The sequence below is a fragment of the Theropithecus gelada genome, chromosome 11, assembly GCF_003255815.1.
Source record: "Theropithecus gelada isolate Dixy chromosome 11, Tgel_1.0, whole genome shotgun sequence".
Taxonomy (NCBI): Eukaryota; Metazoa; Chordata; class Mammalia; order Primates; family Cercopithecidae; genus Theropithecus; species Theropithecus gelada.
The window spans coordinates 125103071-125120930 of record NC_037679.1 but is presented as its reverse complement, the minus strand read 5'-3'; the positions used below and the strand labels follow the sequence as shown (position 1 = coordinate 125120930).

Genomic DNA, 17860 nt, shown 5'->3' with positions numbered 1-17860 from the left:
ATCATTAAATTTATATGAAACCCACAGCTTTAAAGTAGAAGGAAACCCCACAAATCAACCAGAACAGATGTTTAGAATTGATTGTCGTGTTTTAAAACTTTATTTTTTTGTTTATATACATTTTGTCCATGTAATTAGTTATCTTTCTTAATTGCTTTTGCTCACTTAGCTATTACCTTTAATCTTTTTAACTTTGGGATATTCAATTAATTTGGTCAGAACTATAATTATAGCAGGGTTTTTTTTTTTTTTTTTTGACGTGGATTTTCGCTCTTGTCCCCGAGGCTGGAGTGCAGTGGTGCAATCTCAGCTCGCTGCAAACTCCGCCTCCTGGGTTCAAGCAATTCTCCTGCCTCAGCCTCCTGAGTAGCCGGGATTACAGGCGCCTGCCACTACTACGCCTGGCAGATTTTTTTATTTTTCGTAGAGATGGGGTTTCATCATGTTGGTCAGGCTGGTTTCAAACTCCTGACCTCAGGTGATCCACCCAGCTTGGCCTCCCAAAGTGCTGGGATTACAGGCTTGAGCCACCATGCCCGGCCATGGTTGATTGTTTTTAACTGTTACAGTATTAAAACAATTTTTGGGTTTTTGGCTAATAGTAGTCAAAGAAAGAATGCCAGTGAAAGTGCTTTATAAAACGTAAAGTGCTATACAAATGACAATTTAAAATTTAAGCAACACATTTATTACACCTGTGAAAACAAATAAAAGAAAAAACTGATCAACACAGTCCTCTAAATTTCTTTCTGGCCCAGAAATGTGTGTACATGCAAAGGCAGCTATGTCAGAGATAAGCATTACAAACTCCCATAAGTAGGCATGTTTTAACTGTAACCTTTCAAATCCTGAGAAACTTCTCAAAATGTTTGTCCTATTTGAAGAAACTTCAGACAGCATACTGTAGACAGACAGATAGATGATGATAGATAGTGTCAGAAGAAAAGAAAACTGGCCCAAGATGGCTACAGTTTGGACATATGCATGATTAAACCACCGCCTACAAACTAAAGCTGACCCCTTGGGTTTGTAACTGGAGTTTGTTAAATATTTTACTGACAGATACTGGTTGTAAACTTGTTTGTCAGATACAGAACAAAGGCAGGATGGAATCAATCATCCTTCCACCAGACCCTAAGGTGCCTACACAATTATTAACTTTTCTCTCCTACCCACTCAACCACATATTTACTTTACTTTAGGCATAACATCACTGAATATGAACCAAATTCTCAACTATTGCTTCACCATACTGCACATATTTTCCTTTTAAAATAATGTATAAAGACCGTGCCTCATGCAGTCTACTTCAGAGCACAGATAATAACCTACTGGAACGCATGCTTCCTGGGTGCGCATCCTCAAGCTTTGTGTTTGCAAGCAGCACATTCAGATTCAGAACACCTCCTGACTTAGTCAATCTAATGAGAAGGTATTAAAAATTATGGAGAACAAAGCCTCTAAATCGACTAAATCCCCTGCAACTGCAGAACATCTGATTCCACCTTTAGAAACCCCAGCTGGGTTAATATACAGTACTTAGGGTGCCTCATTGTGTAATCACTTAAACAAATGGACTACGACAACTTCAGAATGACTCTACATCACAGTGGCCTAAATGCAGATCCTTTGATATGCCAAAATTGGCATACATGCAGACCAGGATGGAAGGTGCTAGTGCAAAAATTAAGCAACCAGAATGGGGAAGCTACTTCCAGTGGTATCTTGAAAGTAGTAAAAGTGGGTAGGATGATCTTTTTTCCTTACAGAATGCTAATAAACAACTTAGAGGTGGTAACAGATAGCTCTCAGATATACTCTCTTATTAAAAAACAATCTTCAGAAGTACCTTCTTTACTCTTTGGTGCCTCCTTCACCTCCTACACCTTCGCTCTACATCTTTCTAACTCCCCAGGCTGGATCTAATTTTTCTTCTTCTCCCATCTCTTTCTCCTTGTCTGTCACTTGTTAAACAGACTGTGACAGGGAACATGGCTCCAAAGGCCCCTGCTCTTGTTGTCCTTCTACCTACCCTGGCAGCAACCTCTTGTGCAGAAGTGAGGGACAGGAACTCTACAGGAATGCTTCCTGTGGTTGCATCATTCTGGGAACAGCCTATGACAGGTGGGGGATTCCTAATTCTCTTTCTCTTTTTTTAAGGGATTAAAACATTTAATTGGCTGGGCGTGGTGGCTTACGCCTGTAATCGCAGCACTTTGGGACACTGAGGAGGGTGGATCATCTGAGATCTGGAGTTCGAGACCAGCTTAGCCTGGTCATTATGGTGAAACCCCATCTCTACTAAAAATACAGAAAATTAGCCGGGTGAGATGATGGCCCATGTAATCCTAGCTACTTGGGAGGCTGAGGCAGGAGAATCGCTTGAACCCAGGAGGTGGAGGTTGCAGTGAGCCGAGATCGTGCCGTTGCACTCCATCCTGGGCAACAAGAGCGAAACTCTGTCTCAAAAGAAAACAAAACCAAACAAAAAACCATTTAATTATACATATACACACAGATATTACACATATTCAATGCAATAGCATTCAGAATCCCAGCAGGATGTTTGTGGAAATTAACAACTTATTCTAAAATTGTTTTGATAATGAATAGGGCCAAGAATAGCGAAGATAATCTTAAAGAATAAAGTTGAAAGACTTATCAGGTATGACTTACAAAGCTGTAGTAATTAAGATAGTATATTATTAGTGGATAATATACAATTATATAAAAAGAATAGAACATTCAGATACAGCCCCATATTGGATTTTTGACAGCAGTACCACTGGAGTGCAATAAAGAAAAGAGTGATCTTGGCTGGGTTTGGTGGTTCACATCTGTAATCCCAGCACTTTGGGAGGCCGAGGCGGGTGGATCACCTGAGATCAGGAGTTCGAGACCAGCCTGGCCAATATGGTGAAACCCCGTCTCCACTAAAAATACAAAAAATTAGCTGAGCATGGTGGCGGTGCCTGTAACACCAGCTTCTTGGGAGGCTGAGGCAGGAGAATCGCCTGAACCTGGGAGGTGGAGGTTGCAGTAAGCCGAGATCGTGCCATTGTACTCCAGCCTGGGCAGTAAGATCAAAACTCCATCTCAAAAAAAAAAAAAAGAAAAAAGAGTGATCTTTTTCATTAAATGGTGGTGCTGGGTGATCTACATATCCGTGGGGAAGAGGGCCAGGGAAGAATCTTCGACCCTTACCTTTAATACCATGTAAAAATATCACAAATTCTAGAACAATTAAAATCTAAATTTGAAAGGAAAACAAACTTCTGGAAGATAATAAAAGAGATTATTTTCCGGACCTGGAGGAAAGCAAAGGTTTCTTAATCAGGATGCAAAAAGAGCTAGCTACAAAAGAAAATGCTGATAATTTGTACTACATTAAAATTAGGAACTGAAGTTCCTCAAGACTCAGTTAAATGAGTAACAGTGCACAGAGTAAAGACATCTGTGAAACATATAACCACCAAAGGTCTTGTATCCAGAAAATAGGCACATGACTGAAGAGGATACCTAAATGGCCAATAAATATGAAAGAAAGGTCTAGGACCCATTTGGAATCAGGGAGATACTCATCAGAACCACACAGTGAGATGTCACTGAAATAAAAATGGCTGATACCAAGTGTTGGCAACGATCTGAAATATATGGAGCCATCATACAATGATGGTATGAGTGTTAACTGGTACCATCATTTTGGGAAACAGTTTAGCAAGATCTACTGAAGGCAAATTTACACATTTTCTATGACTCAGCAGTTCTGTTCCTAGAAATACTGACACACACACACACATACACACACACAGAGACACACACACACACCCAAAAAATACATAAAACAATGTTGAAAACACATTATTTGTGGTAGCCAAAACTGAAAATGTCTCAAAATGTCTATTGACCCTAGAATGGATATGCCGTCACACAATGGAATTCTATACAGTGAAGAAAAATTAAAAATACAGCATGGATTAATCTCAGAAATGTTGAACAAAAGAAGCCAGACTGAAAGGGTACATTCTGTATAGTTCCAATTAAGTTTAAAAACAGGCAAAACCAGTTGATGGTGATAAATGTCAGTTGTTACCATTGGGACCAGGAAACAGTGACTGGGATGAGACCTGTAGACTGCTGGTACAATCCTCTTTCTGATCAAAAGTTACTTCTCCTTTGCCAGTGTTGTCAAACAGCTGAAAGGCTACCATAAACAAAGTATCAGGGGCACCCAGGACCAATTAAAAGGCCACACACTGTTGAAAAGATATTAGTCATTACAGTGGAAATATCTGGTGGATGCCACCTTCATCAAGTTATCAAACGTAGCATCACCAACACTGGGACAACATTCCTCCCATCTTCGGTCTGACCCACCACTCCACTTAAAAGTTCCACCATCTTTGGATTAGGCTGGCTTTCTCCAAAAATGTTCAAGTATGGAGTGATAAAGTCATTGGGAGACATGAAAAATTCACCATTTTTCTCAGTGCTTGCATACTTCAAAAATGTTGTTATAAGCTCAGTTGGATCTGCTCTCTTGGTTAAAGCCACCTTGGCAGCTGCCATGCATGGCCCTGGGTCCAGGGGGCTGCGGGAGCTACTCACTGGCTTGCTCGTGCTTGGTCCCAGTGGTTCACTTCCAGTACCAGCAGTGTGTGTGCCCAGCCTGCCTGGAGTCCTGATTCTTTATCAATCCTAGTCGAAGGCCAAATTATGGGCCATAGTTAAGGAACTTCCTGACCCTTATGAAGATCGGATTTGCTTTACCAAAGAATTTGAACTCACAATTAAAATCTATGACCCAGGTCATTCCGACATTTATCGGCTTGTCTACATGCTGGTTTCAGCTGCTTAAGCTAAGGAATAGGTAGAAAAAGCACAGTGTGGTTGGATCCCCTAACAGATCTTGTTCCTGAAAATCCAGTATGACCTCTGCTGCAGCCAGCTCCCCAACTTTGAGAAGATGGCTCAAAGATGCGTGGGTATGAGCAGCTTCTCTGTTAAATGCCATTCCCTTGTTTTTTTCAAAAGATCATAGATTATGGCCGGGCACTTTGGGAGGCCGAGGTGGGTGGATCATGAGGTCAGGGGTTCGAGACCAGCCTGGTCAACTGGTGAAACCCCATCTCTACTAAAAGTACAAAAATTAGCCAGTCGTGATGGCACATGCCTGTAATCCTAGCTACTCAGGAGACTGAGGCAGGAGAATTGCTTGAACCTCAGAGGCAGAGGTTGCAGTGAGCTGAGATTGTACCACTGCACTCCAGCCTGGGCGACAGAGTGAGACTGTGTCTCAGGAAAAAAAAAAAAAAAAAAAGATCATAGATTGGATTAAAATCCAGCAATGCTGCCAGAATCCGGATGGGCCTGTTGTAGATTTTTTTTTTTTTACCTACTTTGATAAAATATGAAAACAATATTGCAGATGTCAGTGGACAACTTGGAAAACAATAAAAAGACACATTATTAAATTAAGATATCCCAAACAATTTGGATGATGCACTACCCACTATTGTCAAATGTCACATGACTGACTAGGTGATGGCCAGAACTAATGACAGGTCAACTTAGCTGACCAGTTGTCCTGTACAGTCATAAAAAAGGAAAATCAAAAGGCTGTATACTTAACAATGGCAACAGTTAACCTCTTAAAACTCCCAGGCCAAGAAGAAGAAAATTAAGTCTATTGGTCCTAAGAGCTCTTCTCCCCTTGTCTGTCACTACTACAAGAAAGTAGGGCATTTTAAAAGGAATTGCAAGATACTGAAATGGAAACAACAGGATGATAAACTGGAAAACTAGGAATCCTCTGAGGAAATAGGGGGTTTTCATTTCTCCCATTATGCTGCTTTAACTCACTCTTTGGGGAAAAAATAACACAATAATCGGCACCGGAGCTGCTGTATCAGTTATAAATTCCACCTTACTTGAAAACCTCATTTCTCAGAGGAATGAAAAAGTTAACATGGTGGGTATACCTAATAAACCTATCTCTGGGTTTAAATTCACACCTTTGCTTTACTGGTTCATTGGGTTTGGCTTCCTCCCAAGGGCTATGAATATGATACCCTCAGCCAATCCCGTGTTTTCCAGATATGCCCAGAAGTGCCTGTTTAACCTTCTGGATTGAAATTTCCACAACATCTATAATGCTCATCTCTTTTTCCTCAAAGTGGGAAATGTTTCTGGAACTCGAACCATGGGATTAGGGAAAGCAAACCAAATAATGCTCTCATAATATATCACAAGTTGGCCGGGTGCGGTGGCTCACACCTGTAATCCCAGCACTTTGGGAGGCTGAGTTGGGCGGATCACCTGAGGTCGGGAGTTTGAGACCAGCCTGACCAACATGGAGAAACCCCGTCTCTACTAAAAAAAATACAAAAGTAGCCGAGCGTGGTGGTGCATGCCTGTAATCCCAGCTACTTGGGAGGCTTAGGCAGGTGAATTGCTTGAACCTGGGAGGCGGAGGTTGCGGTGAACCAAGATCACACCACTGCACTCCAGCCTGGGCAACAGAGTGAGACTATGTCTCAAAAAAAAAAATCACAAATTGATGTTAGTGGTGTAAAGACACCCTCATGTGATTGGGAAAATGGGAAAACAAAAAGAAATATAATAAAGGGAAGGAAACCATAAGGCTCCTTTTAAACTTCAACTTTTCTACTAATGCCAGAAGCTGAGCGTTTACTTGAAACTATGTCTTACCAGCTGTGGTCCCAGTCTAACACAGACATAGGAAAGATACTCTCAGCTGCTCCAATAAAGGTTGAGATTAACACTATGAATCCGTTGCTTAACATAAAATAATAGCCACTATGGCAAGAAGCCTTAGGTGGAGTTGCCCCAATCATGAGATTATCTTGAGAGAAGTTTTATTATTCCCTGCACCAGTCCCTGCAACACCCCCATTTTCCTTGTCAGAGAACCAAATGGGAAGGGGATGGAGATTTGTACAGAACTTAAGGGCTGTAGACGGTATTATAATACCTAGATATCCAGTGCTTCTTAACCTTCATACTTCTGTCTGCCATACCAAACATCAATGACGATAGTGTTCTTTTTTTTTTTTTTGAGACGGAATCTCACTCTGTCCCCTAGGCTGGAGTACAGTGGCACAATCTCAGCTCACTGCAGCCTCCACCTCCCGGAATCAAGCGATTCTCCTGCCTCAGCCTGCCAAGTAGCTAGGATTAAAGGCGTGCACCACCACACCCGGCTTATTTTTGTATTTTTAGTAGAGACGGGGTTTCATGATGTTGGCCAGGCTGGTCTCGAACTCCTGACCTCAAGTGATCCACCCGCTTCAGCCTCCCAAAGTGCTGGGATTATAGGTGTGAGCCACTGTGCCTGTCCCTGACAATATTTTTCAGTTGTGGGTCTCTGTAGTGCCTTTTTAAAGCATCCCTATACATCCAGGTAGTCAGTATTTGTTTGCCTTTACCTGGAGAGAATGACGGGATACTTGGACTGTGATGTCACAGCGATATACAGTGCCTCTTACTTTTCCCAAATACTGAAATACGAATTTAGCAGACTCGGACTTCTCTCAGGGGATCCTCATCCCTCATCCAGTGTGTGCATGACCTCCTCCTTTGCTCTGACACACTTTCTTCCTCTGAAGAAGAAAACTTGTACTTACTTCAACAATTGGCCATTACAGGGCACAAGGTGTCTAAGAGTAAACTTTAATTTTGTCTTTCTCAAGTCAGACATGTGGGACATGTCATGTCAGCCAAAGGATTGAGCATCAATCCTGATAGAATCAAAGGAATCTTAGCTTTTTTGATGCTTACTACTAAAAAATAGCTTAGAGGGTTCTTGGAGTTGGCTTGCTATTGTAGAAGCTGGATACTAAATTTTTATTGTGCGACTCAACCCTTTTATATCTGTTTAAAGAATGACCGGCCTGGTCCCATCATGTGGACTCGTGAGGGACAACCAGCTGTGCAACAAATTAAAGAAAGATTAGTAGGCCAGGTGCGGTGGTTGATGCCTGTAATCCCAGCACTTTGGGAGGCCGAGGCAGGCAAATAGTTGTGGCCAGGCGTTCAAGACCAGCCCGGGCAACATGGTGAAACCGTGTCTTTACTAAAAATACAAAAATTAGCTAGATATGGTGGCAAAACGTCCATAGTCCCAGTTACGTGGGAGGCTGAGGCAGGAGAATCGCTTGAAGGAGGCAGAGGTTGCAGTGAGCTGACTGCCTTCCAGCCTGAGTGACAGAGCAGGAGTCTGTTTTTTTTTTTTTTTTTTTTAAAAAGATTAATAAATGCTCCAGCAATAAGACACCCAAACTATGAACTTTCTTTCTCTTCATGAAGATGGGGAAACACATTTGGTATGTTGACTCAAACATGGTGACCAGCAAAGACCTATAGGCTATTATAGTCATCAGTTAGATCCAGTGACTCGAGGGCTGCCCCCTTGTGTAAGGGCAATATCAGCTACAGCCCTTCTCTATAAAATTGTTGGAGAGACAGTCTTGGGGTCCCCTCCCTTACTGCCTTCATTCCACATTCAGTTGAGCTACTTCTGAATTCTCATCATAACTTAACACTTATCTTTCAATAGAGTGACTTCCTATTAGGTCTTAATTTTGCTATCCTCTAATGTTACTGTCTCTTGTTGCAATAATTCTAACCTGGCCTCTCTCTCTCTCTCTTTTTTTTAGACAGGGATCTTGCTTTGTCACCCAGGCTGGAGTGCAGTGGCATGATCACAGCTCACTGCTGCCTCGACCTCCTGGGCTCAGTTAATCTGCCTGCCTCAGTCTCCCCAGTAGCTAGGACTACAGGTGTGCACCATTGCACCTGGCTGATTTTTGTATTTTTTGTAGAGACAAGGTTTACCATGTTGCCCAGGCTGGTCTCGAACTCATGGGCTCAAGCAATCTGCCCACCTTCAGTGGTACTTGTGGATCTCTGTAGTGCCTTTTTAAGCATCCCTATACATCCAGGTAGTTACTATTTGTTTGCCTTTACCTGGAGAGAATGACGGGATACTTTAAATGTGATGTCACAGGGATATACAGTGCCCCACTTACTTTTCCCAAATATGAATTTAGCAGACCACAAAGTGCTAGGATTATAGGCATGAGCCACTGCACAAGGCCTGGCCAGTCTTCTGACAAGATCTCTCATGACTTCATCCTGATGACATACCCAACTTTTTACCCCAAGGACAGACCTACAAGAATCACCACTAGATAATGCCTAGACAGAATGGTTTACAGATGTATCTTACTTGAGGGGAGAAGGTAGTAAGTTTAAAGCAGGATGTGCCATGGTCATTGAAGCTGGTCTTCTTCAGGCTAAGTCAGCCCAACTGGCTGAACTGATTGCCGTGACTCAAACTCGTCAACTAGCGAAGAATAAAGTGGCAAAAATTACGCCCCTATGCATCCAGTGGTGCTCATAACTTGGGAATGCTATGGAAAGAGAGAGGGTATTTAACCTTCTCAGGGCAACCCATAAAAAATGGACTAGTCTTGGAGCTCGCTTTTGGCAATTATAAAGGTTCCAGGCCGCTCTGAATTAGACACAACATAGAATCAAGGTAGTCAATTTGCTGATGCAGTAGCTAAGAGAGCTGTGTTTGAGACACCAGTCCGATCCTTGGAATGACTGTGAGACTTAAACAGTTAAGTCTACGCTAAAGGAAATCCAAGACTTAGCTTCCACTGAAGAAAGATCTACCTGGAAATGAAAGTGGGGGTACTTTTTCCCCCAAACTGAACTATGGTATGGACCTAATGATAAACCCATCATCCTAGTGGGGTGTCAGATGCCCTTCATGGAACACATTTACAGCTTGACCCATTGGAATTCAGATAAAATGATATCCTATTATAAACAATATTATTGGAAACTGTCATCATGGCACAGAAGATTGATTCACAGTACCATCTACCCAAAACACAATCCTGGAAAACCCTTTTATGGGGCTCAGGGTCATTTTCTTTTTCTACCTAGACCTTTTGAGATGTGGCAGCTTGATTTTATCCAGCTGCCACCATCTTAAGCATATAAACATGCATTGGTAATGACATGCATGTCTTTGCATTGGGTAATGCAATTGCCCATCCTGCTGATGGTCAATGGTAGTGGGTAAAATCTTATTAGAAAGGATTACCCCATTGTGGGGAGTCCCCTTTTGAACTTCACAGCAGTAGGGGAACTTATTTTACTGCCCAGGTCATTGAGTATTTGTAAAATTTGGGGCTGGGCGCAGTGGCTCACGTCTGTAATCCCAGCACTTTGTGAAGCTGAGGTGGGCGGATCACCTGAGGCCAGGAGTTTAAGACCAGCCTGGCTAACATGATGAAATCCTGTCTCCCCTAACAATACAAAAATTAGCCGGTCATCGTGGCGCATGCCTGTAGTCCCAGCCACTCAGGAGGCTGAGGCAGGAGAATCACTTGAACCCGGCAGGCGGAGGTTGCAGTAAGCCAAGATCGCACCACTGCACTCCACCCTAGGTGACAGAGCGAGACTTGATCTCAAAAAAAAAAAAAAAAAAAAAATTGGCCTATATTTCAGTATTTTGATTGTGCCTACTACCCTTAGTCCTCTGGATTGGTAGAATGGAGCAATGGAATAATAACACAATTGGCTAAGTCCCTGGACTGGTGCAATGGACCAATGGAATAATAGAAAAAATTGGCTAAATTTATGGAGGCTTTTCGCCTCTGCTGGCCGAAGGCACTTCCCTTGGTATTGTTCAACCTTTGATCCATCCCTTTATCAGCTCTCTTCTCATGAAATTGTAACTGGAAGACCCAGGCACGTGGGAATCAAGATGACTGATCCAAATTTACTGAATGGGGACATCTTGCACTATTTTAAGGGACTCATTCACCAACTCATGAAAAGGCAGACCTTAGTGCAAGACACGTCCCACAGTGTACTCCTGGGAGATGAAGATTCTGGTCGTGACCTCCAACCTGGAAGTTTTGTCTGTTGGAAAAGACATCTCATAAAGGACTCCCTCCAGCCTTGGTGGAGGGGCCCTTGCCAGGTACCATTGAGTAATCCATGCACAGCAGAGTTAAAGGGTGTAGACTCACGGATCCATATCTCTCACCTTAAAAAGGCACAACTTCCTGAATGGACCATGACTCCCACCAAAGATCCCTGTCTCTGATTCACCAAACAGCTTCAACCCTGAAACCAGGACGAGAAGTTGACAACATCTGAGTGGACAGCTAATTGACTCAAGACTTCAGAGCAGGCCTGTATGATCTCCTGTCTAAACATTCTTAAGAGTATTATATTTACTTTGGGGACTATTGGCCTTGTCTGCTTTGACTCAGATTATAGGATATATAACCTGGTTAATGTTTCCATACACATGATGGCCACCAATATATATATACACTTGACTTTTCAGGGTCTCTGCTGGTGATGGAAAAATAGTTAATGAGCTAAACTTTTCCAAAGTGTGGCAGATAGAGGCAGTCTCTCAGATTGCTGGATTTGTCACCAGCTTCCTAGGGCCATTCAATATCATTACATACTACTTGTTGCACCTGTGATTGATTTTTCTGACACTCCAAATGTTACCATATACTTGCGCCAGTTCTCTCCAAGTGTCCCTTTCCAAATTCAAATTCAGCTTCTAAAGCCAGGCCATATTTTCATTCTGTGCTTAATTATATCCCCTAAGTCTCACCCCTTCCCACCGCCCCCAGGCCTGTCTATCAGGAAGCCAATCAGGGACAAATTCTCTAACTTATCTGGAACACAAACTTAATTCCTCATCTTTTCCAGGCCGCTGTCCCTGCACATTCCTGGCTTCCCACCGTTACTGTCATAACTGGCAACTGAATGTCCAAAGGAGAAAAAGCAAAAGCAAATTGTGCCAGCACGTCTTGTTTGTTATGTATCATGCTTATGCAGGCTTTTGTAAGACCTGCAGTAAAACCAATCCATGGCTCACTCATGTTTTAAACAACTTACCCATGAATGAATAGTTAATAGATACATTTTGGTAGGTGGCATTGGGCCACACCCACCAACCCAAGGATGGGCACATAGTGTAAATAACTGGCAAAATAGCTGGCAAATTGAAAGGAGCTTTTTTTTTTTTTTTTTTTTTTTTTTGAGGGAGGGTCTCGCTCTGGCGCCTAGGCTGGAGTGTGGTGGTGTGATCATGGCTTACTACAGCCTTGACCTCCCTGGGCTCAGGTGATCCTCCTACCTTACTTAGCCTGTCGAGTAGCTGGGACAAGGAGTCTGTGCAGTAGCTCACACTGCCTGCTGCACTTACATCAACACCTCAGGTGAAGTAGAGACTTGCATAGAAAGAATTTTCAAGCAAGCTAAATGGTTACAAGGGGCACAAACTACTGATCTTCTCAATGATCTGTTTAATTGGCTTCCTATTTCTTCCAGTCTGCAATTCAAACCCTTTTTCATGGGTAAAGTACCAATGTCATAACAGGGTTGAGGGCGGTGCATCTCACACATGTGTGAATGTCCAATCATCACACTTATAAATGACAGAAGGATCTCAAACCTTGATATAATCGTAGTGTCTATCCTATTTCTCTTACTATCAGTTAAATTACTCATGGTATTTATAATCAACCTACGTAAGTCTATTGCTAAAACCAGAATTATAGGCCAGTTGCAGTGGTCCACACACTAGCACTTGGGAGGCCAAGGTGGAAAGACTGCTTGAGGCTAGGAGTTTGGGACCAGCCTGGGCAATGTAGTGAAACCCTGTCTTAATTAAAAAAAAAAAATTAACACCCTCCCCCCCATTTTGGTAGCACAATGTAGATAGAATTATCCTGTAAGCGGAGCAGCAGATTCCACTACATACCCCTGGAGTGTCTGCCTCAGGCCTACATCAACCTCATCTCACCTCTTTCCCTCCAACGTGGGACGTGACTTCCTGGGAAGACAGAAGGACATAAAGTATGATCATTTGTGTTCTCTAAAGAGAAATTTTGATCAAAAGGGGGAAAATGGAAATATAAGGAAAAGTGGATTGACACAGCCTCTTCTAAATATTTGTTCTGGCTGAAGAATGTATATGTGCAAAGGCAGCTATGTCAGTTAGATCATTGTTAGAACCTCCCATAAATGGGCATGTTTTAACTGTAACCCCTCAAATCTTGAAAAACATCTTGAAATGTTTTTTTTTTCTATTTCAAGGACCTTAAGAAAACATATTGTAGATAGACAGATAGATGATGATGATAGTGTCAGAAGAAAAGAGAAAAGTGAGACAAGATGGCTGCAGTTTGGACATATGGGTAATAAAACCATGGCCTATTTACTGAGGCTGACCCTTTGTGCATTTGTAACTGGAGTTTGTTAAATATTTTACTAACAGGTACTGGTTGTAAACTTGTGTGTCAGATATAGAACAAAGGCAGGATGGAATCAATCATCCTTCCGCCAGACCTTGAGATGCCTACGCAATTATTAACCTTTCTCTCCTACCCACTCAGCCACATACTTACTTTACCTTATGTGTAACATCACTGAATACCAATCAAATCGACAAGAATGTAATTGTTGCTTCACTGTACTGCAGGTATCCCCCTGTTTAAAAAAATGTATGAATACCATGCCTCATGTAATCTGGCTTTGAAACACAGGTTATAAGCTATTGGAACTTGTGCTCTCTGGGTGCACATCCTCAAGCTCGGCCTAATAAACCTTGTTTGATTGAGATTCCCATCTTGGGTCTCTCATTTGGGTTGACACACCTACTATGAGACTGGAATCTTAGATGCTGAGCTTACAAAGATGATAAAGATGAGTGAATTCCTCAGTTATTTTTATTTTTAAATGTCTCAAAAACAGGCTTACTGAGATCATTCATGTACCATAAAATTCACTCATTTATATACCATAAGATTCACTCTTGTAATGTGTACAATTCAGTGGCTTTTAGTATACTCAGAGTTTTGCAACCATACCACTATTTAATTTTAGAAGACAAATAACAGTTCATAATCAGTATTTTAAGTTTTTCTTGATTTTTGGCTTTAATCTCACAGCTTAATTTTCCTCTTCTTTCTCCAGACACACGTTTAAGGGTGAGATTGTATGGGTCTGTTCTCAGCTGTAACTATTAATCAGTTAGAAAGCAGATAGTATTACCTTTCTTCCTTTAAAACATAGTGCCGAGTGATATGATGCCTATGAGAATAGAGGCAAAATTCACAGATAGTTTCAGAGCTGATGGTATCATTTGAACAAACAAGATAGATTGTACTGGAGGAATCATTTAATATTGCACAAATGTGGTACTAGGAAAGCAGTATTCTAAAGAACCACCAGGTTGCTTGAAAAAACAAATGTCCAGTTTAAAATCAACTTATGCCATGCCCACCCACTACTTTGTTAAATATATAGAGTAACTTGGTTTCAGAGACCATTTTGTGTCCTTGGTTTTTCTCTAGAGATTAAGTAGTGTTTTTGTAAAAATTTCCTGGGTTTGTAGATTTTTGAAAATACTATCAGTTAATCTCAGGGATCCCCAAATCTCAAAATGGTTAAACACCAAACACTGCTTAACTTGGTTGCTGTAAACAAAGCCCAAAATGAAACCCCTGTGTATTTACTGCAGATTCCCAGGTGCCTCTTAAGTGTGAGGATAAGCTCAGAAAAGGCTTAATAGATGTATTAAGTTGTCATCCATTAAAAGGTTCACATGCTCCTTGTGTGTTGCATAAGGACAGGTGTCTGCCACCTCATTGCATTTCTCACTGAGCATTGCCTAGGAGAGGGTAAGCCCTAGGATTTAGATCCCTCTCAGATCAAAAGTAAGGACAAAAGTAAGGTCAGTCAGGACAAAAGTAAGGTCACGGAGCTATATAAAAATGGATTATGAATCCTAAGACATCAGCCTATTCTCCCCCATGTCTAAGAAGAATATTCCTCAGCTGATGACTGGAATGTCTTGCTAGGGGGTGGTGGGTAAGTTTTGTGGAGGTCCCCACCAGCAGAAAAAAATCATTGAAGAGGAACACTTAATTCACAATGGCTGCTGATTAAAAAGAAAGCCTCAGTATTCACCTATAATCCTAACATCCTTAACAGCTTGCCAGTGTGGTAACTGGCACAAACTATGGCGTCTTGGTCAAATCCAACCTCAGTGAAGGTAGTTCATATCCTAGAGATGAGCTGAATGCTGATAGCTTTGAGGACTTGTTTATTTGGGAGAAGGGAAAGAGATCGTGAGGGTAGAGATAGGAATCTATCTGTCATAATAGGATTTGGTCTGTGTATTAATGGAATGAACTGGCCTTTTTTGCTCTGCTTCATTTGTCCTTGCTGAGAAGGGAGACTGAAGTTTCCAAGAGTTATGGACGAAGTTGTAGAGTATTAGAGAAACTGTTCTCTGACCTTCTTGATGGTAATGCAAGCTGTTGGGTGAGTTTGGAGAAGAGCACAGTGGTGTGACGACGAGGTTCGTATTACATTGTGCCTTAAAACAGGAATATACATATTAAAACAATAACTGCTACTCTGCTTTCTTGTTTCTGCAATCTTCTGTCATTTGACATTGTTTTTTCCAAAGCAACGTGCAACCATTTTCTTCAGGATTTTCTTTTCAGTTATCATATGGGTTTGTTGTTGGATTGAGAAAAAAAAATCTGCCTCATTTAAGCAGGCCTCTCTAGACCTTTTCTTACGACTGTGTAGAGAGTACTTTCTCATTTTTCTTCCTCTCAAAGCATCAGATTCCCAAGCATTTAACTAAAATTATTATCAACTAAAAATGTTTCTTTTGAACAATTCTTAGAGGTCACTGTTTAGACTTAATTATTGAAATGCATCAAGGCCTTCTGCCTTGCCCCCATGTCACTCTTTGGCCTGCCTCTCTCACCAACAAAAACACTGCAGAGGAATAGTTATATTAACAATAGCCTGTTTGAAAGGGAAGCTTCAATTTTTAAGCTAATTATTTGCTAATAAAAGTTTTAAAAATACTTTCTTTTAAAAGTTGTAAAACTTTTGTCTATATTTCAAAACCCCTCAATACCAAAAAAAGACATATAAAAAGCCTGGATATTTGGTTACTTCTGAATCATTTTCATTAAAACTTGCTATATTATACTAACCAGAATTGGAATGGAATGGGATCAGATGAGATAATCCAAAGACAAATACAGCCATATGTCACACAAGGACTTTTTGGTCAACCATAGACTGCATATATGATGTTGGTCCCAAAAGATTATAATACCATATTTTTTTGTACGTTTTCTGTATTTAGATGCACAGATTCTTACCATTGTATTACAGTTGCCTACAGCATTCAGTACAGTCACATGCTGTATAAGTTTATTGCCTAGGAACAGTAGGCTATCCCATATAGCCTAGGGGTATTGTGGGCTATTGCCATCTTGGTTTGTGTGAGGATGCTGATGTTTGCACCAGGATGCCCAATGATGCATTTCTCAGAATGTATCCCCATTGTTAATCAACACATGACTGTACTGAAGCTTTAGGTTTAGTCATCTAAGTTTATGTCTAAAACAACTTTAAAAAGATACTGTTCTGTGGTTATAACTCCTAAAACTATGGACACGAAAGTGGTATTAATAATTTTCTTGGCCAGGCACGGTGGCTCACTCCTGTAATCCCAGCACTTAGGGAGGCCGAGGCAGGCGGATTACGAGGTCAGGAGATTGAGACCATCCTGGTTAACACGGTGAAACCCTGTCTCTACTAAAAATACAAAAAGTTAGCTGGGTGTGGTGGCGGGCGCCTGTAGTCAGTCCCAGCTGCTGGGGAGGCTGAGGCAGGAGAATCACTTGAACTCAGGAGGCAGAGCTTGCAGTGAGCCGAGATCGCACCACCACACTCCAGTCTGGGCGACAGAGCGAGACTCTCTCAAAAAAAAAAAAAAAAATTTTTTTTTCTTTTATTGTTGCTTTGTGTGATAATTTATGTTAGACCCTCATACATACAAACATCCTCTGGACTTGTCCATTGGAGTTTAGTTTCTATATTCATTGCCTTTTCATCACGTCTCTTAGTCCAGATGTTCTGGTGAGCTGGCCCTTGACTTGGATATTCCAAATTACTTTTCCTAAGGTACAGATTTACTGCCAGCTACATATTTGCATCCAGCTCCAGAGCTGTTTTCTTCATTCCTTCCTTGATGTTGAGATTTTTTTTTTTTTTTAACAGAAGGACTGCAATTTATTTCACTCTGCATCTCTGGGACATTTGCCTCCCACTTTTACTACTCTCAGCACAAAGCCTCATAGGAGAGGTCCACAAACTTCTAACAACTAAGGGGCAGATCAGCGGTCAGACAACATGAGCTCGTTCTTTTTTTATATTAATGATACATGGAATTATTATTATTATTATTCTAACCTTGGATTTTTGTGAATTTTACATCTTCCTTTCAGCAGTTTCAATTCAGGGCCAAGCTTGACCCTGTTGCTTAGAACTTCCCATTTATCACAGAAGAAATCCCCTCTGAATTCCCATTAGGCAAAGTAGTATGGGCTATGCATAGTGAGCTAGTTGTGTACTTAGTATCAAATAGTGTTCATGGTAAATGCTCAAAACTTCCCCAGAGGGGAATCACGTTAATGCAAAGATGCAAAATAAAAAGGTGTGTCTTAAGTTTAAGGATACATCCTTGATTGTGTACAGCTTCATTATTTTACAGGATTGTTTGTGGCATTTCTTACTTAAAAACCTGATTTTAAAAAATGCTCCTGTTCCCCATTTTTAGAGTGCGTGTTTGTTAGGCGAGGTAGGAGGTAGTAGAGCCCTCCTTAAGTAACTAAACTTTTCTTTGTGTTTTATACATTTGCCATGATAGTGCCAAGAATGGAGGTAGATCCAGGAGGTCTTCCCCTGAGCTGCCT

At 41.3% G+C, this 17860-nt stretch overlaps 1 protein-coding gene and 1 non-coding gene across 5 annotated transcripts in view; one reads left to right on the top strand and one right to left on the bottom strand.

Annotated features, from left to right (window-relative positions):
• The window catches only part of SINHCAF (SIN3-HDAC complex associated factor), a 45648-nt gene that overhangs the window by 9949 nt on the left and 17839 nt on the right, over positions 1-17860 (top strand). Inside the window, exon 2 of one of the 4 annotated variants that reach the window (XM_025401755.1) lies at positions 11098-11235. The exons of 2 other annotated variants lie outside the window; for them this stretch is intronic. The gene's annotated coding sequence lies outside the window, so the exon portion shown is untranslated. Of the gene's footprint in view, positions 1-11097; positions 11240-17860 lie in introns of all 4 variants that reach the window. One more of the 4 variants, XM_025401756.1, reaches the window with a different exon arrangement.
• Positions 12417-12515, bottom strand: LOC112635725. Its single transcript, XR_003122055.1, has one exon. It is a non-coding gene; the product is annotated as a small nucleolar RNA U13 (small nucleolar RNA).